The sequence below is a fragment of the Mus caroli genome, unplaced genomic scaffold (assembly GCF_978045245.1).
Source record: "Mus caroli unplaced genomic scaffold, Mus_caroli_1 scaffold_10, whole genome shotgun sequence".
NCBI classification, from domain to species: Eukaryota; Metazoa; Chordata; class Mammalia; order Rodentia; family Muridae; genus Mus; species Mus caroli.
The window spans coordinates 86,987,118-87,011,690 of record NW_028227265.1 but is presented as its reverse complement, the minus strand read 5'-3'; the positions used below and the strand labels follow the sequence as shown (position 1 = coordinate 87,011,690).

The window sequence follows — 24,573 nt, the reverse complement described above, 5'->3', positions numbered from 1 at the left end:
AGATGGGAAACATTTGTTTAGGTAGGGCCATTTCAGAAATCATTGAAAGTTCTGACCTAATCTCAAACCCAAATAGATTTAACAAGAACTAAGAAATGGGTGCCCCTAAGGAGCTGCAACACAAGCATGTAGGACATGTGACTACGACCTGGAAACTCAAGGAAGCTTAAGGAAGAATGCTCCATGTTTGAGGAAGAACAACCCAGAAGCTTGATGGCCCACGACTGTGGCACACTCACATCAGCCCAGCATGCAGGAGATTGGACACAGGGTGATCTCTGCAACACCAGCTAGCCGGGCCAACCACAAAACCTTGTCTTACTTAAAAGAGAAGGAGGAACTGGAGAAGATGAAAAAGAACAAGAAGGGAAAACGAGGAAGGGAAGAATTTCTTAAGACGTAAAGCATGTTTTATGGTTACAATCTAGGATAAGACACAGATGTCAAGTTCATGCTGACACCAACGTCTAGACACACCATCAGTCTCTCTTAAACATTAACTCTTATAGTGTAGTAACGCCCTATCTTAACCCCATGTATGAGGCACCTGAGAAGGGAAAGGAAGAGATAGCATGCATTGAATTGGCATGGAGGACTCAGATGGTGGTGTTCAATATTACCTGGAAGTTGCTAGAACTCTAAGCTAGAAACACTTAGACCAAGACCCAACCTAACTGAATCAGAAACTCCAGTCCTTACCTTTAATCCCAGTTCTTTGGAGGCAGAGGCAGGTGGATCACTAAGAGTTGGAGGCCAGCCTTGTCTAAAAAAAAAAAAAAAAAAAAAAAAGAGTTCCAGGACAACCAGAGCTCTATTACACAGAGAAACCTTGTCTCAAAAAGCCACACACACACACACACACACACACACACACACACACAAACCCTCTGGAGTTTGACCCAGCACTCCAGCTTTAACAAGACCCAGGACCTTTGATGATTCTGTTGTACTATAAAGTTTGGAAGGCACAGATTTTGGGATCAAAATTGAATTAACTCTCTGGGTAATTCTAACACTGTATGAAATCTTAGGATCAAGTCTGCAACTCAAAAATAACTTATGCATAACGGCTGGACTGCTAGATATCTGGAGGCTAATCTCTAGGACACTGTTTTATACTCCCTCCTGCCAAAGCCATCTTGCTTCTCCCGTACTAGAGTTCCCAGCATGAACTGCAAGTGAGGCAGAGGGTAGAGGTTTAACTTCTCTATCAGGAAAGCATCCGAAGATGATGACACATTCTGTCTCAAGAGGGGACAAATGTCTGGTGTTGAAAGTCAGGTTGAGGCTAGGCATGTGCTAATCTTTGCACACAGGGAAACTGAGGCAGAAGATGTATGGCAGAAGACTCTCACAATAGAACATCACCTTTTATTTCTTCATTAATATATTCTTTTATCTATATTGTTTTCATGAAACACATTGATCATATTCTTCCCTTTCCCCACCACCTCCTAAGTCCTCCCTACCTCCTTACCCACCCAACTTCATGCTCTCTCTCTCTCAAAAAATAATAACAATAATCAAAACAAGCAAACTAAAAGAAAAATAACTAAAAAACCCCCATCAACAACAAAATGTACTCCTTTTTAAAGATTGTTATTTATTTATTGTATGTGTATGTACACGTGTGCTCAAAGACACACACACATGCCATGACACATGTGCAGAGAGGCCAGAGAATGACTTCTGGAAGTAGTTCTTTCCTTCATCTTTGTGTCCATGATCAAATTCAAGTCCACAGACTTAGGAGCAAACAGCTTTATCTTTTACTGGTTGACCCATATCTCCAGTCCAATAATGTCACAGAAGACTCAGAAAAATGAGCAATGACTAACTCCACTTGGGGTTTTTCCCAAGGAAAAAGGTCTCAAGGCTGGAAGTGTAATTAAACCATCCTGCTCAAATGGGAAGACCCAAGTGGTACTAAAAGTCAGAAAGTGTAATAAGTTCCTGCTTGGAAGAGGCTAGCCTATTAGAGGAACTAGTATAGTAGCTGGCCAGTCACAATTGAGAGCTTACAGCAGAATGTGCAGAGAGGGCCTACCCAGAAACAAAGCCCAGGCATGGTTTCTTTAATTTTAAGATTTATTTATTGTTATATCTAAGTACTTTGTAGCTGTCTTCAGACACACCAGAAGAGGGTGTCAGATCTCATTACGGGTGGTTGCTAGGATTTGAACTCAGGACCTTTGGAAGAGCAGTCAGTGCTCTTAACCACTGAGCTATCTCTCCAGCTCCCCAAGCCCCCAAGCATAGTTTCTAAGAAATATTTAACGACTCTGCTCAAGCATCACTTTTTCCAACCTAATAGGATTTGGAGAAAGGAAAGTAACAAAGCCACTGTTGGTAAGTACACAAAATTACAAAAGAAAGTTAATCGTCGTTCTTGGATTATATGAGGCCTGAACTCCTTGATCCTCCTGCCTCAGCTCTCAAATTCTGGGATTATAGATGTGCACTGCTGTGCCCACTTTGATCAATGTTTTTATTTTAAAATTATGAATTCCTAGGATTGCACTTTGGACAATTTGATTTTGTTATTATGAAGAGAATCTTTAGGCAGAGGTGAGGGGGTAGAAGGAGAGAAGAGAGAGGAAAGAGGAGACAGAGAGAGAGACAGACAGACAGAGAGAGACAGAGTCAGAGACAGAAAAACAGAGAGAGATTAGCCAGGCAACATAGGACTGCGATTCCAGGTAGGAGTCAGGAGGATTATACTTTCAAAGGCTACCTGGGCAATTTAGCAAGAATTTGTCTCAAAAATTAAAAAGAAGATGAGGAAATTGGCAGCATAGGTCAGCTTGCTCAAGGCCCTAAATTCAATCGCCCTAGTAGCCAAGGAAAAAGAGAAGGAGGGAGAGGAAGAAGATAGGAAGAAGAGGCAAGAAAGAGGAGGAGGAGCAAAAGGTGGGGAAGGAAGAGTGGGTGCCAGGAAGAGGGGAGGTAAAGAGGAAGAAGAGGAGGAGTAAAAAGAAGAAAATTCTTTTTAAAATGTATTTATTATTGCTAGTATTAATTATATGAGTGCTCTGTCTGCACGTACACTTCCGTGCCAGAAGAGGGCATCAAATCCCTTTTGTAGATGGCCATGAGCCACCAAGTGGTTGCTGTGAATTGAACCCTGAACCTCAAAAATCCAGCCAATGTTCTTAACTGCCGAGCCATCTCACCAGACCCAAAACGGAAATGTAATTTCTTTTTCTTTTTTAAAGATTTATTTATTGTTATATGTAAGTATACTGTAGCTGTCTTCAGACACACCAGAAGAGGGTATCAGATCTCATTACGGATGGTTGTGAGCCACCATGTGGTTGCTGGGATTTGAACTCAGGACCTTCAGAAGAGCAGTCGGTGCTCTTAACCGCTGAGCCATCTCGCCAGTCCCCGGAAATGTAATTTCTTAAACTTCTACTTTTAGAAACTGCGAAGTCCAAGATTGGAGGAGCTTATTAGTTCAGCCTTTGGGCCACAGCTTGCCAGCAGATAGCGGCGTGCTGAGCGCTAAAGCTTGCTTCTTCAGTGACCCCCTAAAGGTTCCTATATGAGAAGCTCATTCCCCAACTTTGTGATGTAGAGAACTGACAAAAAACAAACCAACCAAACAAAAATTCTTCAAGATGTATGGCCTTGAGGCTAGGGAGTTAGGACTGTGTGTAAGAGAGCTTGCCTGCGTGCAAACACGGAAACCCGAACTTCCGAACACAGCAATGGACACCAGTCAACCTAAGGCTGTGGGAGCAGCGTAGAAACAGGAAAACCCCTGGGGTTTGCTAGGTTCGGCCTCAGGTCAGCCTAGCAAGCTCCAGCTTCAGCAGCAGACCCAGTCTCAGAGCTCCAGCTTCAGCAGCAGACCCAGTCTCGGAGGAATAAGGTTGAAAGTGGTAAAGCAGGCACTGGGTGTCTGCGCCCTCTTCTGGCCTGAATGCATAAGCACACATATGTACTTCTCACATGTGCGCACACACTGCAATCACACCTACATAAACATTTAAAAAAAAAAAAAGATTTATTTAGTTAATGTTATTAGTACACTGTAGCTGTCTTCAGACACACCAGAAGAGGGCATCCGACCCCGTTACAGATGGTCATCAGCCACCATGTGGTTGCTGGGAATTGAACTCAGGACCTCTGGAAAAGCTAACAGCTGAGCCATTTCTCCAGCCCACACTTTTTTTTTTTTTAAGAAGTGAGGTTGGAAAGCAATTAAGAGCACTTGCTGCTCTAGCAGAGGAGCGAAGTTTGATTCCCATTATATACATCAATAGCTCACAATCATGTGTAACTCCAGCTGCTGGGACTCTGTCAACCTGTCCTGAGAACTTGACTCTGTCAAGTTCTCTTCTGGCCTCCACCAGGCACTCACACTCTGTACATATAGGCACAGACAAACACATACATACACATAATTTAAAACATAGAATAAAAATAAATAAATAAATAAAGTCAGATAGTGGTGGCGCACGCCTTTAATCCCAGCACTTAGGAGGCAGAGGCAGACAAATTTCTGAGTTCGAGGCCAGCCTGGTCTACAGAGTGAGTTCCAGGACAGCCAGAGCTATACAGAGAAAGCCTGTCTCAAAAAAACAAACAAACAAACAAACAAATAAATAAATAAATAAATAAATAAAATGTTCTTATTTATTTATGTTTTGTTGTTTTCAACCCATCCCTCTCACAATTTCCACTCCGTCCACTCTTCCCAGTACCTGCTCCCCAGCCCCCCTTTACCCAAGATCCCATCGTCCTTGAGTTTCCTTCAGAGTAGAGTGGGCCTCCCACGGATCTCCATGAACAAGTCACAAGATACAATGAGACTAGGCACATGCTCTCATATCAAAGCTGGATGAGGCAACCTAGTAGGAGGAAAGGAGTCCTAAGAGCAGATGAAAGAGATTAAATTAAAATGAAAATCTTAAAACAAAAAAATTAAGAGTGCAGCCTAGTAGAGGTGGCATCTTAGGGTTGGGCAGTGTGCCCTCAAGGGGGACTGTGAGGTCCTGGTCTCTTCTTATTCCTGCTTGCCAACCACAAAATGAGGGGCTCTGTTGCTCTCCATGTTCTCACTTCATTGTGTGCTGCCTTGCCACAGATCCCAAAGCAAGGCCAACCAACAACAGGCTGGAACAGGTTAACCTAAAGAACCTTATTTTATCTCTAAATTACCTAAAGTATTTGCTAAGGTATCAGATAGAAGCTAACTGATACCTGCTATATGACTTTGTGGGGTGGCCAGAGATGATACGGTCAGTCAGAAATCTAGACAATAGTGCAGTGTCAGACTCCAGTTAGCACAGCCCTCTCTGTAAGAACCGATGAAGACATCCCTTGAAAATGGCTTCAGTTCCCCTTAGGACAACATGCACACACATAAAAACCATTCCACAGCGGTCCTACCTCTTAAAGATCCAGCTCTCGCTCATACTAAGAACCAAGCTTCTAACACTTGAGCATCCCAACCATCACACTCCATTAAAACAAAGCAAGTTGTCCAGGGGAACAAATCAGCAGGGCTTTGCAAATATAAAGGTATTTTATTTCATTTCCCAGTAAGTTCATATTCGCAGACTGGTATGATCAGAGGTTAGTGACTGTGACGATTGGGTTCAAAATAATTAAAACTGTCACAGAGCTTGACAGTTGGTTGCAGTTCTCAGCTAAAAGCTAAACTGGGGTGATGGGAGTGGGAATAGAGAGGAGTGAACTTTCCTAATGGAATTTAAAGGAGACTAGAAGTGCTAGCGCGTGATTAACTAGAGATTTGCAAAGCGGGTAGTCGCTTGGAGTCCATCACAAGATTCTTGCTTAACTGAGTGGATGCGTCCAGTTATAAAGAGAGGATAGTACATTTTTATCATTCATAGACATCACATATGGCTTTGAGATACCTGTAGGATACCTAAATAGAGATTTCTAGTGAGTACATACACATATGAGTCTAATGATCAGAAGAAATATCTAAACTTTAAATAAAGGCTTGGCATCGAGGAGGCAACTGGGGAGTCACCAAGATGGCTCAGCAAGTAAAGGCAGGCACATATACACACACACACACACACACACACACACACACACACGCACGCGCGCGCGCACACACGTGCACACACACACATGCACACACACGTGCATACACACACTACAGATAGATAGAAAGATAGATAGGTAGATAGATAGATGCTGAGAAAGAAGGCAATTGAAAACCACAGTACAGATAATTATCCCTGAAAACCATCATGTAAAATGGAAAAGTCCAGGTTATATTTCATAGTTGCTGCTATTTTTGTTTAAAATACAGTCTAAGTAGAGTCAGATGGGCTCACCTCAGCCTCTCGTTAGCCTTGAGTACTGGAGTCAGGTGCAGCCAGAAGAGATTTGAGCATCTTCCTGGCAAACTGGAGGCAAAAGGCCATTTTCGCTTTACTGGCTCTCCTCCTGCACCAGCTGCCTCAGGACTGACATCCTCTTCTTTCTAGGGGAAAGGGCCTCTACACTAACACACTAAAGAGTCTCCCATGAGCTTCCCCCAGCAAGGGCCAGAGCAAAGCCTGGATAGGGATGAGAATGTTAATGGCTTATCTACTGTATCTCACACTACTACTTCGCAGATTGTGAACTCTACTCTCAACTCCTCCTGCCCCTCATAACCTCCATGTAGCCTATGACTGTCTTCAGAACTACTCACGGTACCCACCCACAAACCCTGGCAACATCCTCAAGGACTCACCCCATCTTTCTCAGTTCCCTGGGGGACAATACCCACTCAATGGTATCCTTGGGGGACAAACCATCATCCCCAAGTCATATCACTAATCTTCAAGCCAAGAGTTCTGGGCCAGTGGTACCCAGAGTCCCATGGGGCTTAACTTCAATTCATGGGAACTGTATCATTCTTTTCCTGATTTTGAGATGATTTCCAATGGACCCCCAAGATTTTTTCACCTCCCCACAGACTTCTCCAATGTTGGGGTTGAGTATCCAGACCTTTGCACCTTCCCAGGATGTAGGCAGTGACATCCATCCTGATAAGGCAACAGAAAAGGAGCTGACAGGAAATGGCATGGGCTTGATAGGCAGTCTGGAGCTGGGGAAGAGCAGTCAGAAGTAAAGGTGTGTACCTGTCTCCTCTGTAGAGACTAAGAGGTCTCTATTCTGGTCCCTGATCACACAGTGAGTTATCTAAATGATCCTTCACATCTTCCTGATCACCTGGACAACTCTCCAATCCCCAGTGAAGATTCCCTCCAGCCCTTTGACTCTCTGGCAGCAGAGCCAGTGAGTGGAGGACTTTATGGTATAGATGACACAGAGCTGATGCGTGCATGGCACAAGCTGTCTCTGGAGGATAACCCTGTGATCTCTGCACTCCACTGTTCTTTTCTCAGTAATGCTAATGCCTTTAGTCTCTTGGCAGATGACAGCCAAATATCAACCTCCATCTTTGTCAGCCCTACCTCCCCATCTGTCATAAGGGATAACAGCTTTGGCCTGAATAGTGGCAGTGACTCTGAACAGGAAGAAATAGAGACCCAGTCTTCAAACTTCCAACATCCCCTAACTGAGTCAGCCCCTGACCAGCCACCTAGTACTCAACTAAATCCAACTGTCTCACCAACAGCCTCTTCAGCAACCTCCTTGGCAGCATCTGCAGAAAGCTCTCCAGCTGTCTCTCCAGTAGCATGCTTTCTTGTCCCTCCTGAAGTCTTTCCAGCAGTCTCTCCAGCTTCCTCACCTGCTTTCCCAGCCATCTCTTTGGGAGCCTCCATGAAAGTTCCAGTGATTTCTCCTCAAGGTTCCCCTCAACCTTCTCCAGTAGCTGCCTTCCAGACAGTCTCCCCAACAAGTAATAATGTCAGCAGTGCCCCTGAAGCTTGTGCTGATTGAGAAGAGATGACTGGAGAAGTAGCTGCAGTCTTTGTACTGATGTACTGAAGAGACATATTGCTACCTAAGAAGTTTGTCTTCCCCTCCAGTATGGATGGCAAAGAGAGGTGTGCATGAAGAAGTACAGCCATCCTATGGGGTTGCAAACCCATTCAGCTCCTTCAGTCCTTTCTCCAACTCCTCCATCAGAGACACCATGCATAGTCCAATGGTTGAGTGCAAGCATCCACCTCTTTATTTGTCAGCTTCTGGCAGTCTCTCAGGAGACAGATATATCAGGCTCCTGTAATCAAGCACTTTTTGGCATCCACAATAATGTCTGTGTATGGTGACTGTATATGGGATGGATCCCCAAGTGGGGCAGTCTCTGGATGGCCTTTCCTTCAGTCTCTGTTCCACAGTTTGTCTCCATATTTCCTCCCATGAGCATTTTGTTCCCTCCTCTAAGAAGAACTTAAGCATCCACACTTTGGTCTTCCTTCTTCTTGAGCTTCATGTGGTCTGTGAATTAACCAGACCCCTCCCAGAGCTTCCAGGTACTAAACCACCAACCAAAGAGTACACATGGAGGGACTCATGACTCCAGCCGCATTTGTAGCAGAGGATGGCCTTGTCGGGCATCAATGAGAGGAGAGGTCCTTGGTCCTGGGAAGGCTTGATGCCCCAGTGTAGGGGAATACCAGGGTGGGGAGGTAGAAGTGTGTGGGTGGGTAGGGGAGCACCCTCATGGAAGCAGGAGTAGGGGGGTGGGATAGGGTGTTTCTGGAGGAGAAACAGGGAAAGGGGCTAACATTTGAAATGTAAATAAAGAAAATATTTGATAAAAGAAAAAGAAAGAAAGAAAGCAAACCAAGAAAGAAAGAAAAAGAATGACAGCCACGGTGGCAGGGGGAGACTTGGTATTGTGGTCCCTGTGGGAAGAGAATGAAGCAATTTCCAAAAGTTATCAAGTACCTGAGCCAAAATGTAGTACACAGTGTCTGTCATGAGCACTTCAGCTTCAGTCCCCACATGCCTGTTGGAGATTTGAGAAAGAGATATACCAGAAGGCTTGCAGTGGGTCCAGTTATCAGCAGAGGGGATTTCTTTCAGAATTCAGGCAATTACTAGCAAACAAAGCTGACCTCGAAACAATGAGAAGGCTAAGAACAAGGAGGTTCCCAAAGTGAAGCGGGGCCATGGTTGGCCTCCTAAGATCAAAATGCCTGAGTGGTTGAATAAAACAGACAATAGACTTCCAAAGAAACTGGAAACTCAAGAAACACTGAGTGAAGAGAATAAAGCAAAGATGACTAAAAGCAAAAAGAAGATGAGGCAGAAGGCACAGTGAGGAGAGTCAGACTCCTGTCCAAGGGCAGCCCAAGCAGAGGTGCTTTCGGAGTTTGAGAAGAAATGACCTCCCTTATGGTTTACAGGCCAGGAGCAAGAGGAAGCAAGACAAGAAAAACTTAAAGCTGAAGGACAATGAGAAGGAATTCAAGGCTGAGAAAGCAAAGATGAAGACAAAGCAGGAGAAGCTTGTGGTCTCCCTTTCCCCAGCATGGAACCTGCTTGCTCAAGGGTGGAGCTTCCTGCTCATTCATCCTGCCACGCCCACTGCTAGACCCTGCCGCTTTGCTGCTTGGAGGTACACACGTGTTCGTCCTGTTACTGGACCCCGAGTTACTTGGCGGGAAATCGGGTTCCCTCCCCCTTCCTTTATAACTGAGTGTCTGGAAATAGTAAAAGTGAGCTTTGATCAGAATGTTGTCTTAGCTACATTTCTTTCTCTCGCCGCCTAGCTCCTCTTCTCTTCCAGGTTTCCAAAATGCCTTTCCAGGCTAGAACCCAGGCTGTGATCTGCTGGTGGGACACAACAGAAGCTGAAGTAAAAGGTAAAGAGGGAAAGGAAGAGCCCAGAGCCAGGCCATCCCATAGAGCAGACAAGACCTTGCCACACAGAGGTGGCTGGTGGAGCGGCAGAGGCAGTGGGTTATCTTGGAGGAGATGAAGAAGCCCACTGGGAATATGTGTCTGGCTGACTGACCACCAGCCCCTGCCTGACTTCACACACATCACTGGTTTGACACTGTCCAGCAGGGCTTTCTCAGATTGCTTGACCATTTGTGGAGTTCCTGCATAGTTTTGGCAAAGTGCTAGGCTTTGACCTTACCAAAGATGTTCCTAGTCTGAGAGTCCTGTAGGGGGGACTTTTATGTCAAGGTGACAGCTTGGACAAAGTGCAAGACCTGCTGGTGTAGCTCCTGAAGACTGCACTCCACGATCCTGGTCTGCCCTCCTCCTGTCAATCCCTAAAGATCTTGGGGGGAGAAGGTGTCAGAGAGCTCATTGACCAGAGGCAATGTGTCTGAGATACTGTGCTGCTTCCTTGTGGCATAGAGAGCAGAGCCATCCTTCTGTGACAGTCTGTGGACCCAACCTTTTCAGGCCCAGTCATCTCAACAGAAGGCTGCTCTTCCAGCCTTCCTTGTGCCTGAGCTCAACAGATCTGCCATTATCATCAATGAGATTGACACGACTCTGTACAGTATGTCTAGCTACAGGAAAAACAAATGGATTGTTGAAGGCCAACTCCAGAGACTGAAAACTGTTCTGGCCAAGCAAACCGGGTGGCCTGAGGTTATGATGGAAGGGGCAGAAGACAGCCTGGGACAGAGGTGCAGTTCTCAGATCATAGAGGAAACTAGTGACAGAGAAGAGGAGGAAGAGGAGGTAAATACAGCAGCTGTCAATGGCTGCAGGGGTCGAAGAGATGGAGAGGTTGATATTACAACATCTAGCATTCCAGAGCGGGAGTGCCAGATAGAAAAACTCAGTAAGCATCAGCTCTTCTTCTTCTTCTTCTTCTTCTTCTTCTTCTTCTTCTTCTTCTTCTTCTTCTTCTTCTTCTTCTTCTTCTTCTTCTTCTTCTTGTTTTCTGAGACAGGGTTTCTCTGTGTAGCCCTGGCTGTCCTAGAACTCACTTTGTAGACCAAGCTGGCCTTGAACTCAGAAATCCGCCTGCCTCTGCCTCCCAAGTGCTGGGATTAAAGGCATGTGCCACCACCGCCCGGCTGCATCAGCTCTTCTTTAGAAAAAAACTGCTTCACTCATCCCAGATGCTCCGGGCAGTGTCATTGGTTCAAAACCGCTATAGACACCATTACTGGGTATTACTGTGTTTCCCTGGTATCTTTCTGAAGGGTCAGAGGAGTGCACAGTTACTGACAATGGAACAAAGCAAGAAACTGAGTCCTTGATGGAAGCAGTCACTTCCAACACCCAGCTTTACCCGAGTCTCTGTAAAGAGAATTAACTGACTCCAACACCTCTACTTCTCCTGCCGGATCCAGAGGACCACCTCAAAAACCTAAGCCTGGGTCTCCACAGCCTCAGCAACTTCAGTACACCATTAGGGAACATGATTGAGAACAAGCCCAGACTCAAGCTCACCCAGGACCTCAGCCCCAGTCTCAACCTCAGACCCCTACCCAGCCCTGACTTCAGTCAAGTAGCGGGTTCCTAGAGCTGGAAGTTTCCCCTTTCTTTCTGGGTCAGAGCCAGCATGACTTCAGCTAGTCCGCCTTCCTGTCTTGGCTGAGTCAGACTCAGAGCCACAACTTCCTGTTGATCAGCTCAGTCCTCACACCTGATAGCAGCCCAGGAAAACTAGACTCTGCTCCACCTCAGTCCTTGGGGGAGCCAGAGCCTGATGAGACACAATCCTGCCCTGGTCCTCAAGGTCCCTGATTTTAACTTCTCAGCCCAGATACCCTGTGATGCTCACTGCTCCTACACCATCACGTCCCCCACAGTTTCTGAGGACCAACCTACTCCCTCCCTCCCTCCAGCTGCCTGCCTCCTCTGAACCAATGAATACACCTGGTGCTACCAATCCTTGTTCTCCGGTGCTGCTCTCTTCTACCCACTTGCCTGGATGGGGCTGTAGGAGGCCATCAGGGGACTCTGAAAAATGCCACAGAGTCCCACAGGACTGGGACAACCAAAGTGGAGAGGGAGACCTCCTAGCAAGTTCTTCAAGCAGGTGGAGCAGCATTGCTTAAACCAGCTGACAGCCCAGGCTATTCTCCCTTGAGATGTGCTCAGGCTGGTGTTTGATCGGAGAACCTGAGACAACTGGATGTCCTGCTCAGGGCACTGCATCCCAGAGCCACCTGGGAGAAGGAGCTTCGCAAACATCTTAGCAAGCAAAGGATTTTTGCAGGAAGTTTGTTTACAGCCCTTAACTGGTCCCATCTTTGAGCCTAGCCATCTGCCTGCCTTGGAAGATGCAGTTATGAGCTGGTTCCCCCAAAGAGAAGACTGAAGAGACAGACCTGGCTGTGTTTCAGTGGGTGGAAGAGCTGGGCTGGTGGGTTGTCCTCTCTGATCTGCACATTCGGAACTGGACATGCCCTAATCCAGACATCACCAGAGAAGTCTTGACCTACTATGAGCATCTGCCGGACTCTCAGGAGGAGATCCCTTGGAGGGGTCCGGGCAAGAAAGGAGCAGTATCTTAGCGGCAGGACTTCAGCGGCAGAACGGCAACCTTCTGGACCAGGCTGTGATGTGATTGGCTGTTTTGGAGCAAAATGTGGAGTACTCGCAGGAGCCCCTCTAGGCAGCCCATGGGGTGGTAGTGGAGAAAGCCCTACTGAGCACACCCAACGATGCCCCTGATGGCACCATGGCTAAGATATCCTATGAGATCAAGTCTGGCGGCAGACACTTGAGAGTTTGCTGTAGTGCAGCCCGAGTGTGCTTGTGCATGGGCCAGCTGGAAAGGTCCATTGCGTGGGAGAAGTAACTAATAAAATACTAAACCAAATTAAACCTAATAATAATAATAATAATATAATTTTTAAACATTTAAATCACATTTGATAAAGATTAATTAATTGATTAATTAATTAATCAAATAGAGCCTCACATGGTCCAGGTAGGGCTTGAAACCATTAAACAATCAAAGCTGACCTTGAACTCCGTAATCCCCCTGTCTCTACTGGAGAGCTGGGATTACAGGTATATTATATCATGCATAGTAGTGCTAGCGATCAAACCCACAGCCTTCTGCATGCAAAGCAAACCCCCCACCAAGTGAGCTACATCTAAAGCAAGCACCCACCCGACCAACTGAGCAGTCCCTGCTCTTGTGATCATAGGCAGCAGGCGAAACTCAAAGTTCAATGAACCACAGAACATGCGTGAGAGAACTGCCACACACACACACACACACACACACACACACACACACACTGGAAAGTGAAACCAATTGACAGGCGACATGCAAAGTTGAGGGGCATTTAATTAGATCATCCTGTGGGTTTAAATGGGACATTCCACCAGAACACTGGGATTTGTTTCCATGTAGGTAAAATCGGGTAAACTGAGTACCTGGATCAGCCAATACATGACGCAGTGATGAGGGGACCTGTTTCCACAGTAACCAGCAACCCTACCCTTTCTGTCTAGGGAAGAGTTTGGGTTGCTGAGAACAGCTCAAGGCTTCCCTGTGTAGCCTATATTTGCTTTGAACTCATAGTTTTGTAGCCCAACTAACCTCAAATTTGGTGAACTTCCTACCTCAGCCTGCCAAATCTTAGGATGAGAAGGTAGGCGAGAGATTTGCTTTGCTTTTCTTCTGAAAATCACATTCTGCCTTTGCCACACTAACCCCAGGATCTCCTCATTTCCCCAAACTGCCTGTCAAGTAGAGGTCGTTTCTGGAAAGCATTGCCTCATTTCTTACTACATATTTGGTGGTTGCTGGAACTTCTGTCTTTAGCTCTGGTGTGTGTGTGTGTGTGTGTGTGTGTGTGTGTGTGTGTGTGTGTCTATTAACATTTTTAAGCATCTAGGTTGAGTTGAATTTTCTGCTCTAACACATCAAAACACTTATTTTTAGTACGTGATTTGGCAGAGTATGAGGAGTCTTGTTTGTTTTATGGGAAAGCATGTTGCATTGAGTAAAAATGTCTATGTGGTGGGGAAAATATCATTTTATCAGGATCAAACTCTAGGTGTAAATGAAAAAGTTACTCAAGTATATTAATAGCAAAATAATATGCAAAACTTACCTAATGGCGTGTGCATGCACGTCCATAATCCTGCATGTGTGACCTGTATTGTTGAGAGGGAGGGATGTTTCAATCTTCATTAGTAGAAATAACAAAGGTCATGGGGTCACTAATGTATAATTAAAAATTCAGAGGTTCCTAGGAGCAAGAGAGGTTGGCTCAGCAGTTTCGAGTATATACAGCTCTAAAAGAAGATACTGTTTATTTCCTAATACCTACATCAGGTGGAGTACTACCACATGCAACTGCAGCTACTAGGAAATCTTGACCCTTCTGGTCTGCTTGAACACACAATTAAAAATAATAATAATAAAAAATCGGGGCTGGAGAAATAGCTCAGCAGCTGCCCTTCCAGAAGACCCAGGTTCAATTTCCAGCACCCACATGGCTGCTCATAACTGTCTACAACTCCAGTTTCAGGGGATCTAGCACCCTGACACATATGTGCATGCAGGCAAAACACCAAATCCCATAAAATAAAAATAAATCATGTTTAAAATAATAATAATGCAAATAAAAATAAACCTTATAAAGAAAATGATGGGGCTGAAGAGATGGCTCAGCTGATCTTTCAGAGGACCAGAACTAATATCTCATCCACCAAGGGGTAGTTACCAACCCACTGTAATTCCAGCTCCAAGGGATTTGGCATCAAAAAACATATAACAGACACACAAACATGTGTACATATACAAAAATCAAAATAAATCTTTAACAAGAGAAGAGGAATCCAGTATGCCATACTTGGGCCTCTTCTAGGGTTCCAGTCAACAACCTAGAAGATTAGGTTCATTATGAACCTTTAAGCAGGCTGCAAAACAAGTGGGCTATATAAGATTTTGTTTCAAAAACAAATAATAATAATAATAATAATAATAATAATAATAATAATAGCAGCAGCAATGTTATGATAGCAGTGGGCATGATGGTATATGCCTATGATCCAGGCATGCAGAAGGCAGTAGCAGATTGTTACAAGTCCAAGCCAGTTTTTATAACCAGTCAAATGAGAGCACTACACATGATAGTAAATACCTTTGGTTCCAGATACTCAGGAAGCTGAGGCTGGAGGATTCTGCTGTGGGAACCTAGTTCGGGTTCCAGTGCTAGACCTTATCTCAGTGAGGTAAAGAAAAATGTAGTTGCTTAGGGAGGTTTAAATCAAGACATTTACTATAAGGCTGGAAAAGTAGTTATTTAGTGTCATGGGGTTTCCATGACTGTGAAGAGACACCATGACCAAGGCAACTCGTATTAGAGACAGCATTCAATTGGGGATGGCTTACAGGTTCAGAGGTTCAGTCTGTTATCATCATGGCAAGAAAGATGGCAGAGTCCAGGCAGACACAGTTTTGGAGAAGGAGTCAATAGATCTACATCTAGTCAAGAAAAGTCTGTCTTCAGACAATTAGGATGAGGGTCTTGAAGCCCACCCTCACAGTGACACACTTCCCCCAACAAGACCATACCTTCTGCTTATAGTGCCATTTACTGGGCCAAGCATATTGAAAACCACCACATTTAGTATCTATGCAGCCCTGGGTTCACTCACCAAAATGTGTGTGTGTGTGTGTGTGTGTGTGTGTGTGTGTGTGTGTGTGTGTGTGTGTGTGAATATTTGTTGTATGTTTGTGTGTGTGCTGAAATTGATGACTAAAGATTTATAAATGCCCTAAAACATGGTAGAATTTAATTTCTAACATGTCGTTGGACTGTGTCTGAATGAGATAACTATAGTTCTTAGAAGGTAAATAAAATCCATCTTTACTGTAGGCAGGCACCTGACAATCAGAGAGCAGTGACAGAGAGAACAAAGGCAAATTGGAATCTTCTCTGAGAATCAGTATAGAGATTTCCCCAAGTTTTTTAGATGCCAGAATCACAGACTCATTGGCCAGGGATTCCTTAAGTAGTACTATTCAGTTCTCAGAGAGTTGGCCTTTGGTGTAGAAATATGTCACTGATTTCCCTCTTTCTGATGTCTTCCCTTTTGCACAGAGGCACACCCCCACCCCCAGCATCCCAGGATCTCCAACTTGGATGCAGCCATTCTTAGAATGTAGCTTCCATGATCGCATGTGCCAATTCTTCATTAAATCCTCTTTTCTCTACCAACTTACTACATGCTCCTGATTCTATCTCTCAAGGGAAGCTTCACCAATAAAATGAAATTACAGTTATCCACTAGTCATCAAATAGGAATCCTTTCAAGAATGAATGATAAGAAAACAAAATGCAATGTTGGAATGCAGGAGTCTGTCAGACTCTACAGGAGAGACCTCTGTGGGACATGCTTGTGGAAGATCTAGCCTGAGAGCAGAAAGAAAAACTGAAACCATAAGCAATTCTTGTTCGTTTAACTAAATATGTGAAGAAGTTCACATCACTGTCTTGTATGGACAGGGATAGCAATAAACAAAATGAATATTTGCAAAATAAATACCTTGAGTCTCTAACAGCCTTTTGACTCAGGAAAGGTTGCCCCCTTCAAGAAAGAAGGTAAATTTTATTCCTCCATTATGGAAAAGAAAATCAAATACCACCTGAGGATACTTTTATTTTTGGTTGAGTTCTCATCCACAGCTATCCTAGGTTTGCTTGAGACTACCTCTCGAGACTAATAAAATAGTTTTGTGACTGAGAACACAATTCTTGATCTGTTCTCCAGATCTGTTTTCTGTTTCATCCACTATAAAATGAGAGTGCTGCTTAGAGAATCCATCTCTAACCCCATTTCTTTTCTTCCCTCAGGCGGCAAGAAGCAGTTCACTGAAATAAATGCCTATACTCATTTTCTGTTGAATGGTAAGAGACTACAAGAAGTTTAGCATAATAGCGCGGCACCTATTCATGAGCTCACAGCTCTATGGATCTGCTGTCTAGCCTGGGATGACTTGATCCTCTGTTCATGTCTCAAGAGGTCAAAATAAGATAGTGGCCAGGACGTATTCTCATCTGAAATCTGTGCTCAATCCCTTCGGTTATACAACTGACCAGCTGCCGCCATCTCATTTCTACTTTTTTAAAGATTATTTTTAATTGTGTATGTAGGGGGGGGGTATGGGCTCATGTTTGCAAATGCCCACAGAGGCTAGTCACTGGATGCTCCCAGCACTTCAACTACAAGCGTTTATAGCTGCCTAATATAGGTTCTGCAAACTCAGTTTGATGCCTCTGCAAGAACAGTCTGTGCTCTTAGCCCCCAAGCCTTCTCTCTAGCCTCTGAAAGATGCCATTCTCTTGATAGCAGATGGTGGTTGTTTGTACTGACTCATCCCTCCTCAGAAATTGTATACCATCCTGGCATGGTGGTTCATACCACTCGTCCCTGCACTCAAGAGGCTGAAGCACACAAAACAACGAAAGGACATATGTGTTAATGGTATCCAAAAGAAGGAATGGAGAAGAGGAACTATTTTCTGTTAAGAATTCTCTAAACTTGCTACATGTGGTGGCACATGCCCATAGTCCTAGCACTTATGAGGCAAAGGCAGGCAAATCTCTGAGAGCAAGGCCAGTGTGGTTTAGACAGTGAGTTCCAGAACAGCCAGGGCTACACAAGGAAACCCTGTCTCAATCAATCAATCAATCAATCAATACGACAAACAAACCGAAAAAAAGACTGACTAAACTGAGACTGACTCTGTCTAATAGTAGACACTATTCCAGGATTGTTAACTTCCCTGGGGTTGTTTACAGTCTAAGGATGATTAGAAAGGACAAGCACTTTCTTGATAAAGCTAAGCAATATTTTTCTTCGCGGTGGATAGATCCCTGTGTGGGGAACCAGTCTTATCTCACTGTGTCAATTGATTTGGAGTGTAGAGTTAACAGAGCCAAGTGGGACAGGGAAGAAGTGAGTGGATGAATACCTTTCATCCTCCAACTTGGGAGGCGGAAAGAGAAGAATCAAGAATTTAAGTTTATTCTTGTCTACACAACCTGTTTGGAGGCAGCCTCAAAACTAAGGGTATATGGAAGTGAGAAAAACCCATACTGACAGATTATTTTGTTCTGGTTTGGAGATTCTTTAATGATAGACATGCACTGTACTAACTGAGCCACATCCTTAACCCCACAATGATACATACGATGATTCTGCCCCTATGGGAACTTAGAAATTAACCTCTGGACTGTATTATTGGGGGGCCGTTGTGGGAGAGAGGCATGGGTTGGAAACAGGAATCTGTAAGGTGCCTTCAAGTAGAGTCAGAATAGTTTTCTCTAGCTGAGACTCAGAATTTGCTCAAGCATTTGGCAAACAACACTTGCTACAAGGAGGTATGCTACTTATTATTCAGGAACTATGTTGCTATACAACAGTATCAGAGACAGCTCACTAGCTCACTTGCCAAGTTTGACACGAAGACACTGCATCTCATTGCCTGGAAAGCCACTCCAGCCAGGAAAGTAGGTTGGCTAAGCAGAACTTCATCTATCTTTGCTTTTCTTCAAGCCCAATCCCCAAGTCCCATCCCAAGCTCTGTATCCAACAGTTGTTGTCAGTCACTTTCTCCCTCACTCTACCTAAAATCTCTCACACAGATTTTCCCCTCCTAAATTCTCTCCCACCCCCCACTCCTTGCTTTATTCCAGCCTAAAGCCACAACAGGTATTTCTTGGGAGGCGAAAGGTTACTCCAGCCAGGGAAGCAACTAAGCTAACTGAACACCTGCATCTCTTGCTCTGTCCAACCCCCTAGTCTCAGCCCCAGCTCTGTAGCAGATGCTCTGCAATGGCCTCTTCTTACTTTTTGCCTCCATTGCCAGGAAACAAAGCAAATCCTGCATGAACACTCGGCTTCCCTCCCTCCTGTGGACCCCCTAGGCCACCCTCTCTCCTAGCCCGTCACCATTACTAAGCTCTCAATACCTAGATATATAATGTACCCAGAATACTCAATGGCTCCCCCTTTCAGGATCCCAGAAGAGTTTTGAACCAGACAACACACAGCCACCACACTCTCCTAAGAACCAGAGATAGAAACAGAAACCAAGGTGCAAAACCCAAGAAAGATAAATCCAGATATCAGCACCTAGAATCTCGCCAAACTCAGATGCTGAGATGCCAGTGTAAAAACACAATCAATAACAGCCAGATCAATATGGCTCCACAAGAATCCAACGATCCTACCACAGTAGACCCTGAGTATTACACCATAGCTGAAACACATACACACACGCACCCTTAGAATAGCCTTTATGCATATGACTGAGGTCCTTAAAGAGGAAATGAATAAATCCCTCAGAGAAATCTGTGAAAACACAAACAGTGGAAGGAAATCAATAAAATAATTTCAAGACCAGAAATTGAAAATAGAATCAATAATGAAAACCCAGACCAGGGGAAATCTGGAAATGAAAAATTTAGGCTCTCAAACAGGAACTTTAGAGGCAAGCCTCACCAACACAATATAAGAGGTTGAAGGGAGAATCTCAGGAATTGAAGACACATTCGAAGAAATGTATACATAGGTCAAGGAAACTGTTAAATCTAAAACTTCTTCTGCCCTGGAATACCTGGGAAATCTGGGACACTATGAAAAGATCAAACCTAAAAATAGTAGAAATAGAGGAAAGAGAAAAATCACAGGTCAAAGGCACAGAAAATATTTTCAACAAAACCATAGCAGAAAATATCCTTGACCTAAAGAAGAAAATGTCTATCAAGGTACAAGAATTGTACAGAACACCAAATACATTGGACCATAAAAAAAGTCACTACACACTATCTGACCACCACAATTAAAACTGGCTATCAATAACAATAGAAATAAACAGAAATCTTACAAATTCATGGAAACAGAACAACTCTCTACTTAATGAAGTTAAGAGAGAATGAAAGAGAAAGAATGAAATTAAAGACTTTCTGGAATTGAATAGAAATGAATACCCAACTCCTGCAAACTTATAGGATGCAATGAAGGCGTCCTAAGAGGCAAGATCATAGCACTAATTGGTGCCTACAGTTAAAAATATGACAAGATCTCATAACAGTAAAAATACTCCTGACAACTTTAGAACAAAACGGATAAATCACACCCAAAAGGAATAAACAGTAAAAAAAAAAAACAATAAGTATTGAAACTCAAGGCTAAAAATCAATAAAATAGAAAAAAAACAGAAAACAATGCAAAGAACCAATGAAAAAAAGAGTTGGTTCTTTGAGAAAATAAATAAGATTGTCAAACCTTACCCAAATTGACTAAAGTCTAAAGAGATGTCCAAATTAACAAAATTAGAAATGAGAGGCAGAATATAACAAGTACCAGGGAAACCCAGAGAATCCTAAGGACATCCTTTCAAAATCTATACTCCACAAAATTGAAAAAATTCTTTAAAAAAAAATACTTTTCTCAATATATAACTCTTATTAAAGTTAAATCAAGATCAGGTAAGCAGTTTGTCTGTCTGTCTGTCTGTCTGTCTGTTTGTTTGTTTGTTTGTTTGTTTGTTTTTCAAGACAAGGTTTTTCTGCCTATGCAGCCATAGCCATCCTGGAGCTCACTCTGTAAACACGGCTGGCCTAGACCTAAAAGATCTCCCCTGCCTCTACCTCACAAGTTCTGAGAATAGAGGACTGTGCCACCACCACCCAGCTTTAGATAAGCAACTTAAAGAGACCTATAACCCTTAGTGAAATAGATGCAGTTATTAAAAGTCTCCCAACCAAAAATAGCCCAGAACAATATCGTTTTAACATGGAATTCAACCAGATTTTAAAAAGAGTTAATGCCAGTGCTCCTTCAATTATTCCACAAAATAGAAACATAAGGCATATTGCCCAATTCATTATGTAAGGCCATAGTTGCCCTGATGCCCAAATCACAGAAAGACACAAAAAAGTACAAGAATTACAGACAAATTTCCCTTGTGAACATGTACACAAAAATTCTCAAAAACAACAACAGCAAAAAACAAAACAAAACAAAAAAAGCTTGCAAACTGAATCCAAGAATTCACCAAAACGATCATCCACGATTATCAAGTAAATGTCATCCCAAACATGTAGGGATGGTTCAACATAGACAACTTGATAAATATAATCCACCATATAAACACACTGAAAGAAAAAAAAACTATTTGATCATTTCATTCATTGCTGAAAAAGCCCTTGATAAAATCCAACACCCCTTCATGATAAATGTCTTGGAGAGATCAGTGGTACAGAGAAATACCTAAACATAATAAAGCCAATTTATAGCAAGCCCATAGCCAATCAACATCAATTTAAATGGAGAGAAGCTCAAAGAAATTCACTAAAATCAGGAACATGACAAGGTTATCCATTCTTTCCGTACCTTTTCATTATATTTCTTGACTTCTTAGCTAGAGCAATAAGAAAACTAAATGAGATCAAGTCTAGACAAATTGGAAAAGAAGAAGTCAAAGTATCTTTATTTGCAGATATGATAGTATATATAACTGACCCCCCCCAAAAAAAATATTCTACTGTGAAAATTCTACAATTGATAAAAACTTTGAGCAACATCAGCAGATACAAAATTAACTCACAAAAATCAGTAGCCCTCCTATACACAAATGACAAATTGACTGAGAAGGAAATCAGGGAAACAACCCTTTTTGACAACAGACTCAAATAATATAATGTCTTGAAGTAAGTCTAACCAAGCAAGTGAAAGACTCGTAAGATTAAAACTTTAAGACATGGAAGAAAGAAATCAAAGAAGATATAAAAGATAGAATGATCTGTTGTGCTCACGGATTGCTGAGATTTATATAGTAAAAGTGGCCATCCTACCAAAAGCAATCTACAAATTCAATGCAATCCCAACATAATTCTTCACAGATCTTGAAAGGACAATTTTCAGCTTCGTAAGGAAAGGCACACATACACACACACACACACACACACACACACACACACACACACACACGGATATCTAAAATAATCCTGAAAAATAAAAGAACTGCTGGAGGTATCACTATCTCCAATTTCAAGCTATACTGCAAAGCTATAGCAATAAAAGCAGCATGGTACTGGTACAACAACAGGCATGCTGCTCCATGAAACTGAATTGAAATCCCAGACATAAGCTCACACACTTATGTACACTTGGTTTCTGATAAAGCATTCAGAAATACACACTAAAATAAGAAAGGATCTTCAACAAATGATGCTGGTAAGCCAGATAGCTACATGTAGAAGAGATATTTCCTCAACCATGTTTGTTGCTGCTCTATTCAAAACAACCAGAAACTGGAAACAACCTAGATGTTCCTGAATGGAAGAATGAGAAAAGAAAATGTGGAACATCTACAGAATAGAGTATCACTCAGCCCTTAAGAGAAACTAAAATCATGAAATTTACAGGTAAATGGGTAGAACATGAAAAAAAATCAACTTGAGTGATATTATCCTAGACCAGAAAAAAAGAAATATGATGTATATTTGCGTATATGTGGATATTAGTTGAGCAAAAATGGTGTCCTGCCTGCAAGAAATGCTAGTGCAATGATGGCACAAAACTTGTAGGAGTAGCCAACTGTCCTAGGCAGGGTTTGTATTCCTGCACAAAACATCATGATCAAGAAGCAAGTTAGGGAGAAAAGTGTTTATTCAACTTACACTTCCACATCACTGTTTCTCACCAAAGGAAGTCAGGACTAGAACTCAAACAGGACAGGAACTTAGGGGTAGGAGCTCATGTAGAGGCCATGGAGGGGTGCTGCTTACTGGATTGCTTCCTCTGGCTTACTCAGCTTGCTTTCTTATAGAACCCAGGACTACCAGCCAGCCCAGGGATGGCACCACCCACAATGTGCCCTCCCCCCTTGATCACTAATTGAGAAAATGCCTTACAGTTGGATCTCATGGAGGCATTTCCTCAAGGGAAGCTCCTTTCTCTGTGATAAGTCCCGCTTGTGTAAAGTTGACACACAAAACCAGCCAGTACACCAACCAACACCTGATTTGACTTAAAACCCACTCCGTGAGATGGGACCCACTTTCAGTACTGCTTGGGTGACCAAGAGGTTAAGACTAGATAGCCCAAAGACCTAAAGTAAAACCAAATACTGTTGTTCTGAAAAGAAAAAAAGGAAGGAAGGAAGGAAGGAAGGAAGGAAGGAAGGAAGGAAGGAAGGAAGGAAGGAAGGAAGGAAGGAAGGAAGGAAGGGAGACCCACTACCAACAAGAACAGCAATAAGCTGATTCCTAAGGTTATTCTGCTAGTATTCTGCTTTATTCGTAGATCAGTGCCTTGTCCAGTCACCATCAGTAAAGTGCCCCTCTGCAGCAGAGGAAAACACAGAGACCCACAGCCAGAAGTGATGTCAAGAATGGGAGACCTTGACCCATATGAACTCGCAGAGGCAGCATGCACAGGCCGTGCACAACTTCGTACTTCCTCCTCTGCATATACATTATGGTTTCCAGCTTAGTGTTTTTTGTGGGATACTTGAGTTTACAAGCAAGTGGGTTTCTAAATCTCAGCCCTTCTCTTGGGCTCTTGTCCTCCTCCTCCCCCCGCCATGCATTATTTTTGCTGTTGTTGTTTTAGCTTATTTTATTATTATCCCTTAGAAGCCTGCTTGTTTATTAAAGAGAAATGGAGAGAAAATGGATCTGAATGGGAAGGATGGAGAGGAGGAACCAGGAGGAATAGAGGGAGGTCAAGCCATAATCAGGGTGTTATGCCCAGATCCCAAGGTCCCTACAGACCACCAGGAGTCCAACTTGTATGTAAAAGTGAGAGTCTTTATTCAAGCTCAAGCTCGGACCCTCCAGCCTCTCTAGCATTGTGGATGGTGTGGAAGGTGCTGACTGGTATAAGCCTTGCCTATTATCATGGTTCACAGCCAGGTCAGAGACTTCCCATCTCGTTAGTTACATGATTGGTTGGCATTTGTTTGGTGTGTTTCTATTGGCTAGTAATGATTTCAGCTTGGAATGAACAATGGCTGCTAGCTTAATTAATCTACTTTAAGTCATTAGGTATTTGCCCCTTAAGAACTGATTGGTTGTTGCTATAGGTATAGTAGCTATATGCTCTGGGAAATTGTGATTGTTACCAAATGGCTCCTGGAACAAGTTGGGTTTTTTCCGGTAGCGGAATTCATTCAAAGGGCAAGTTAACCATAAAATGGAATCTGAAAGCAAAATGGAGTTTGTAATGTTAAGCTGGGCCCTTCATTGATATATTATGTGAGGGGGATCTATTTTCAATAAATGGAAAGACAAAACCTCTGTACCTTATCTCAGTGTGGTGGTGGTGCACACCTTTAATTCCATCACTCAGGGTGCAGAGGCAGGCAGATCTCTATGAATTTGAGGTCATTTTGGTCTCCATAGCAAGTTCAAGGTCAGCAAATGGTACATAGATCCTGTCAAAACACAAAACAAAATCCACCCACCCAGACAAACAATCTTTTCTTGGGAGTATAACAGGGACAGAATTATTTTTAAGTTTTAGAATCTGAAAAATCTAAGTTGAGGCTGATATCCTTGTACAAAGCCATGTCTTAGAAAGCAGGCACTTGTTAGGCTAGTTTAGGGCAGCAGATTAGGGTGGAGTTTCGTTTTGCTTCGAGACAGGCTTTCACTCTGTAGCCTTAATAAGGCCTAAATTGGCCTTAAACTCCCAGTCTCCTATGTGCTGAGATTTTAGGTG

General features: G+C 43.2%; 1 pseudogene; it reads left to right on the top strand.

The window, feature by feature from the left end:
- Nucleotides 1–250: 250 nt before the first annotated feature.
- Nucleotides 251–12,670, top strand: LOC110300222 (bromodomain adjacent to zinc finger domain protein 2A-like; annotated as a pseudogene).
- Nucleotides 12,671–24,573: the final 11,903 nt, after the last annotated feature.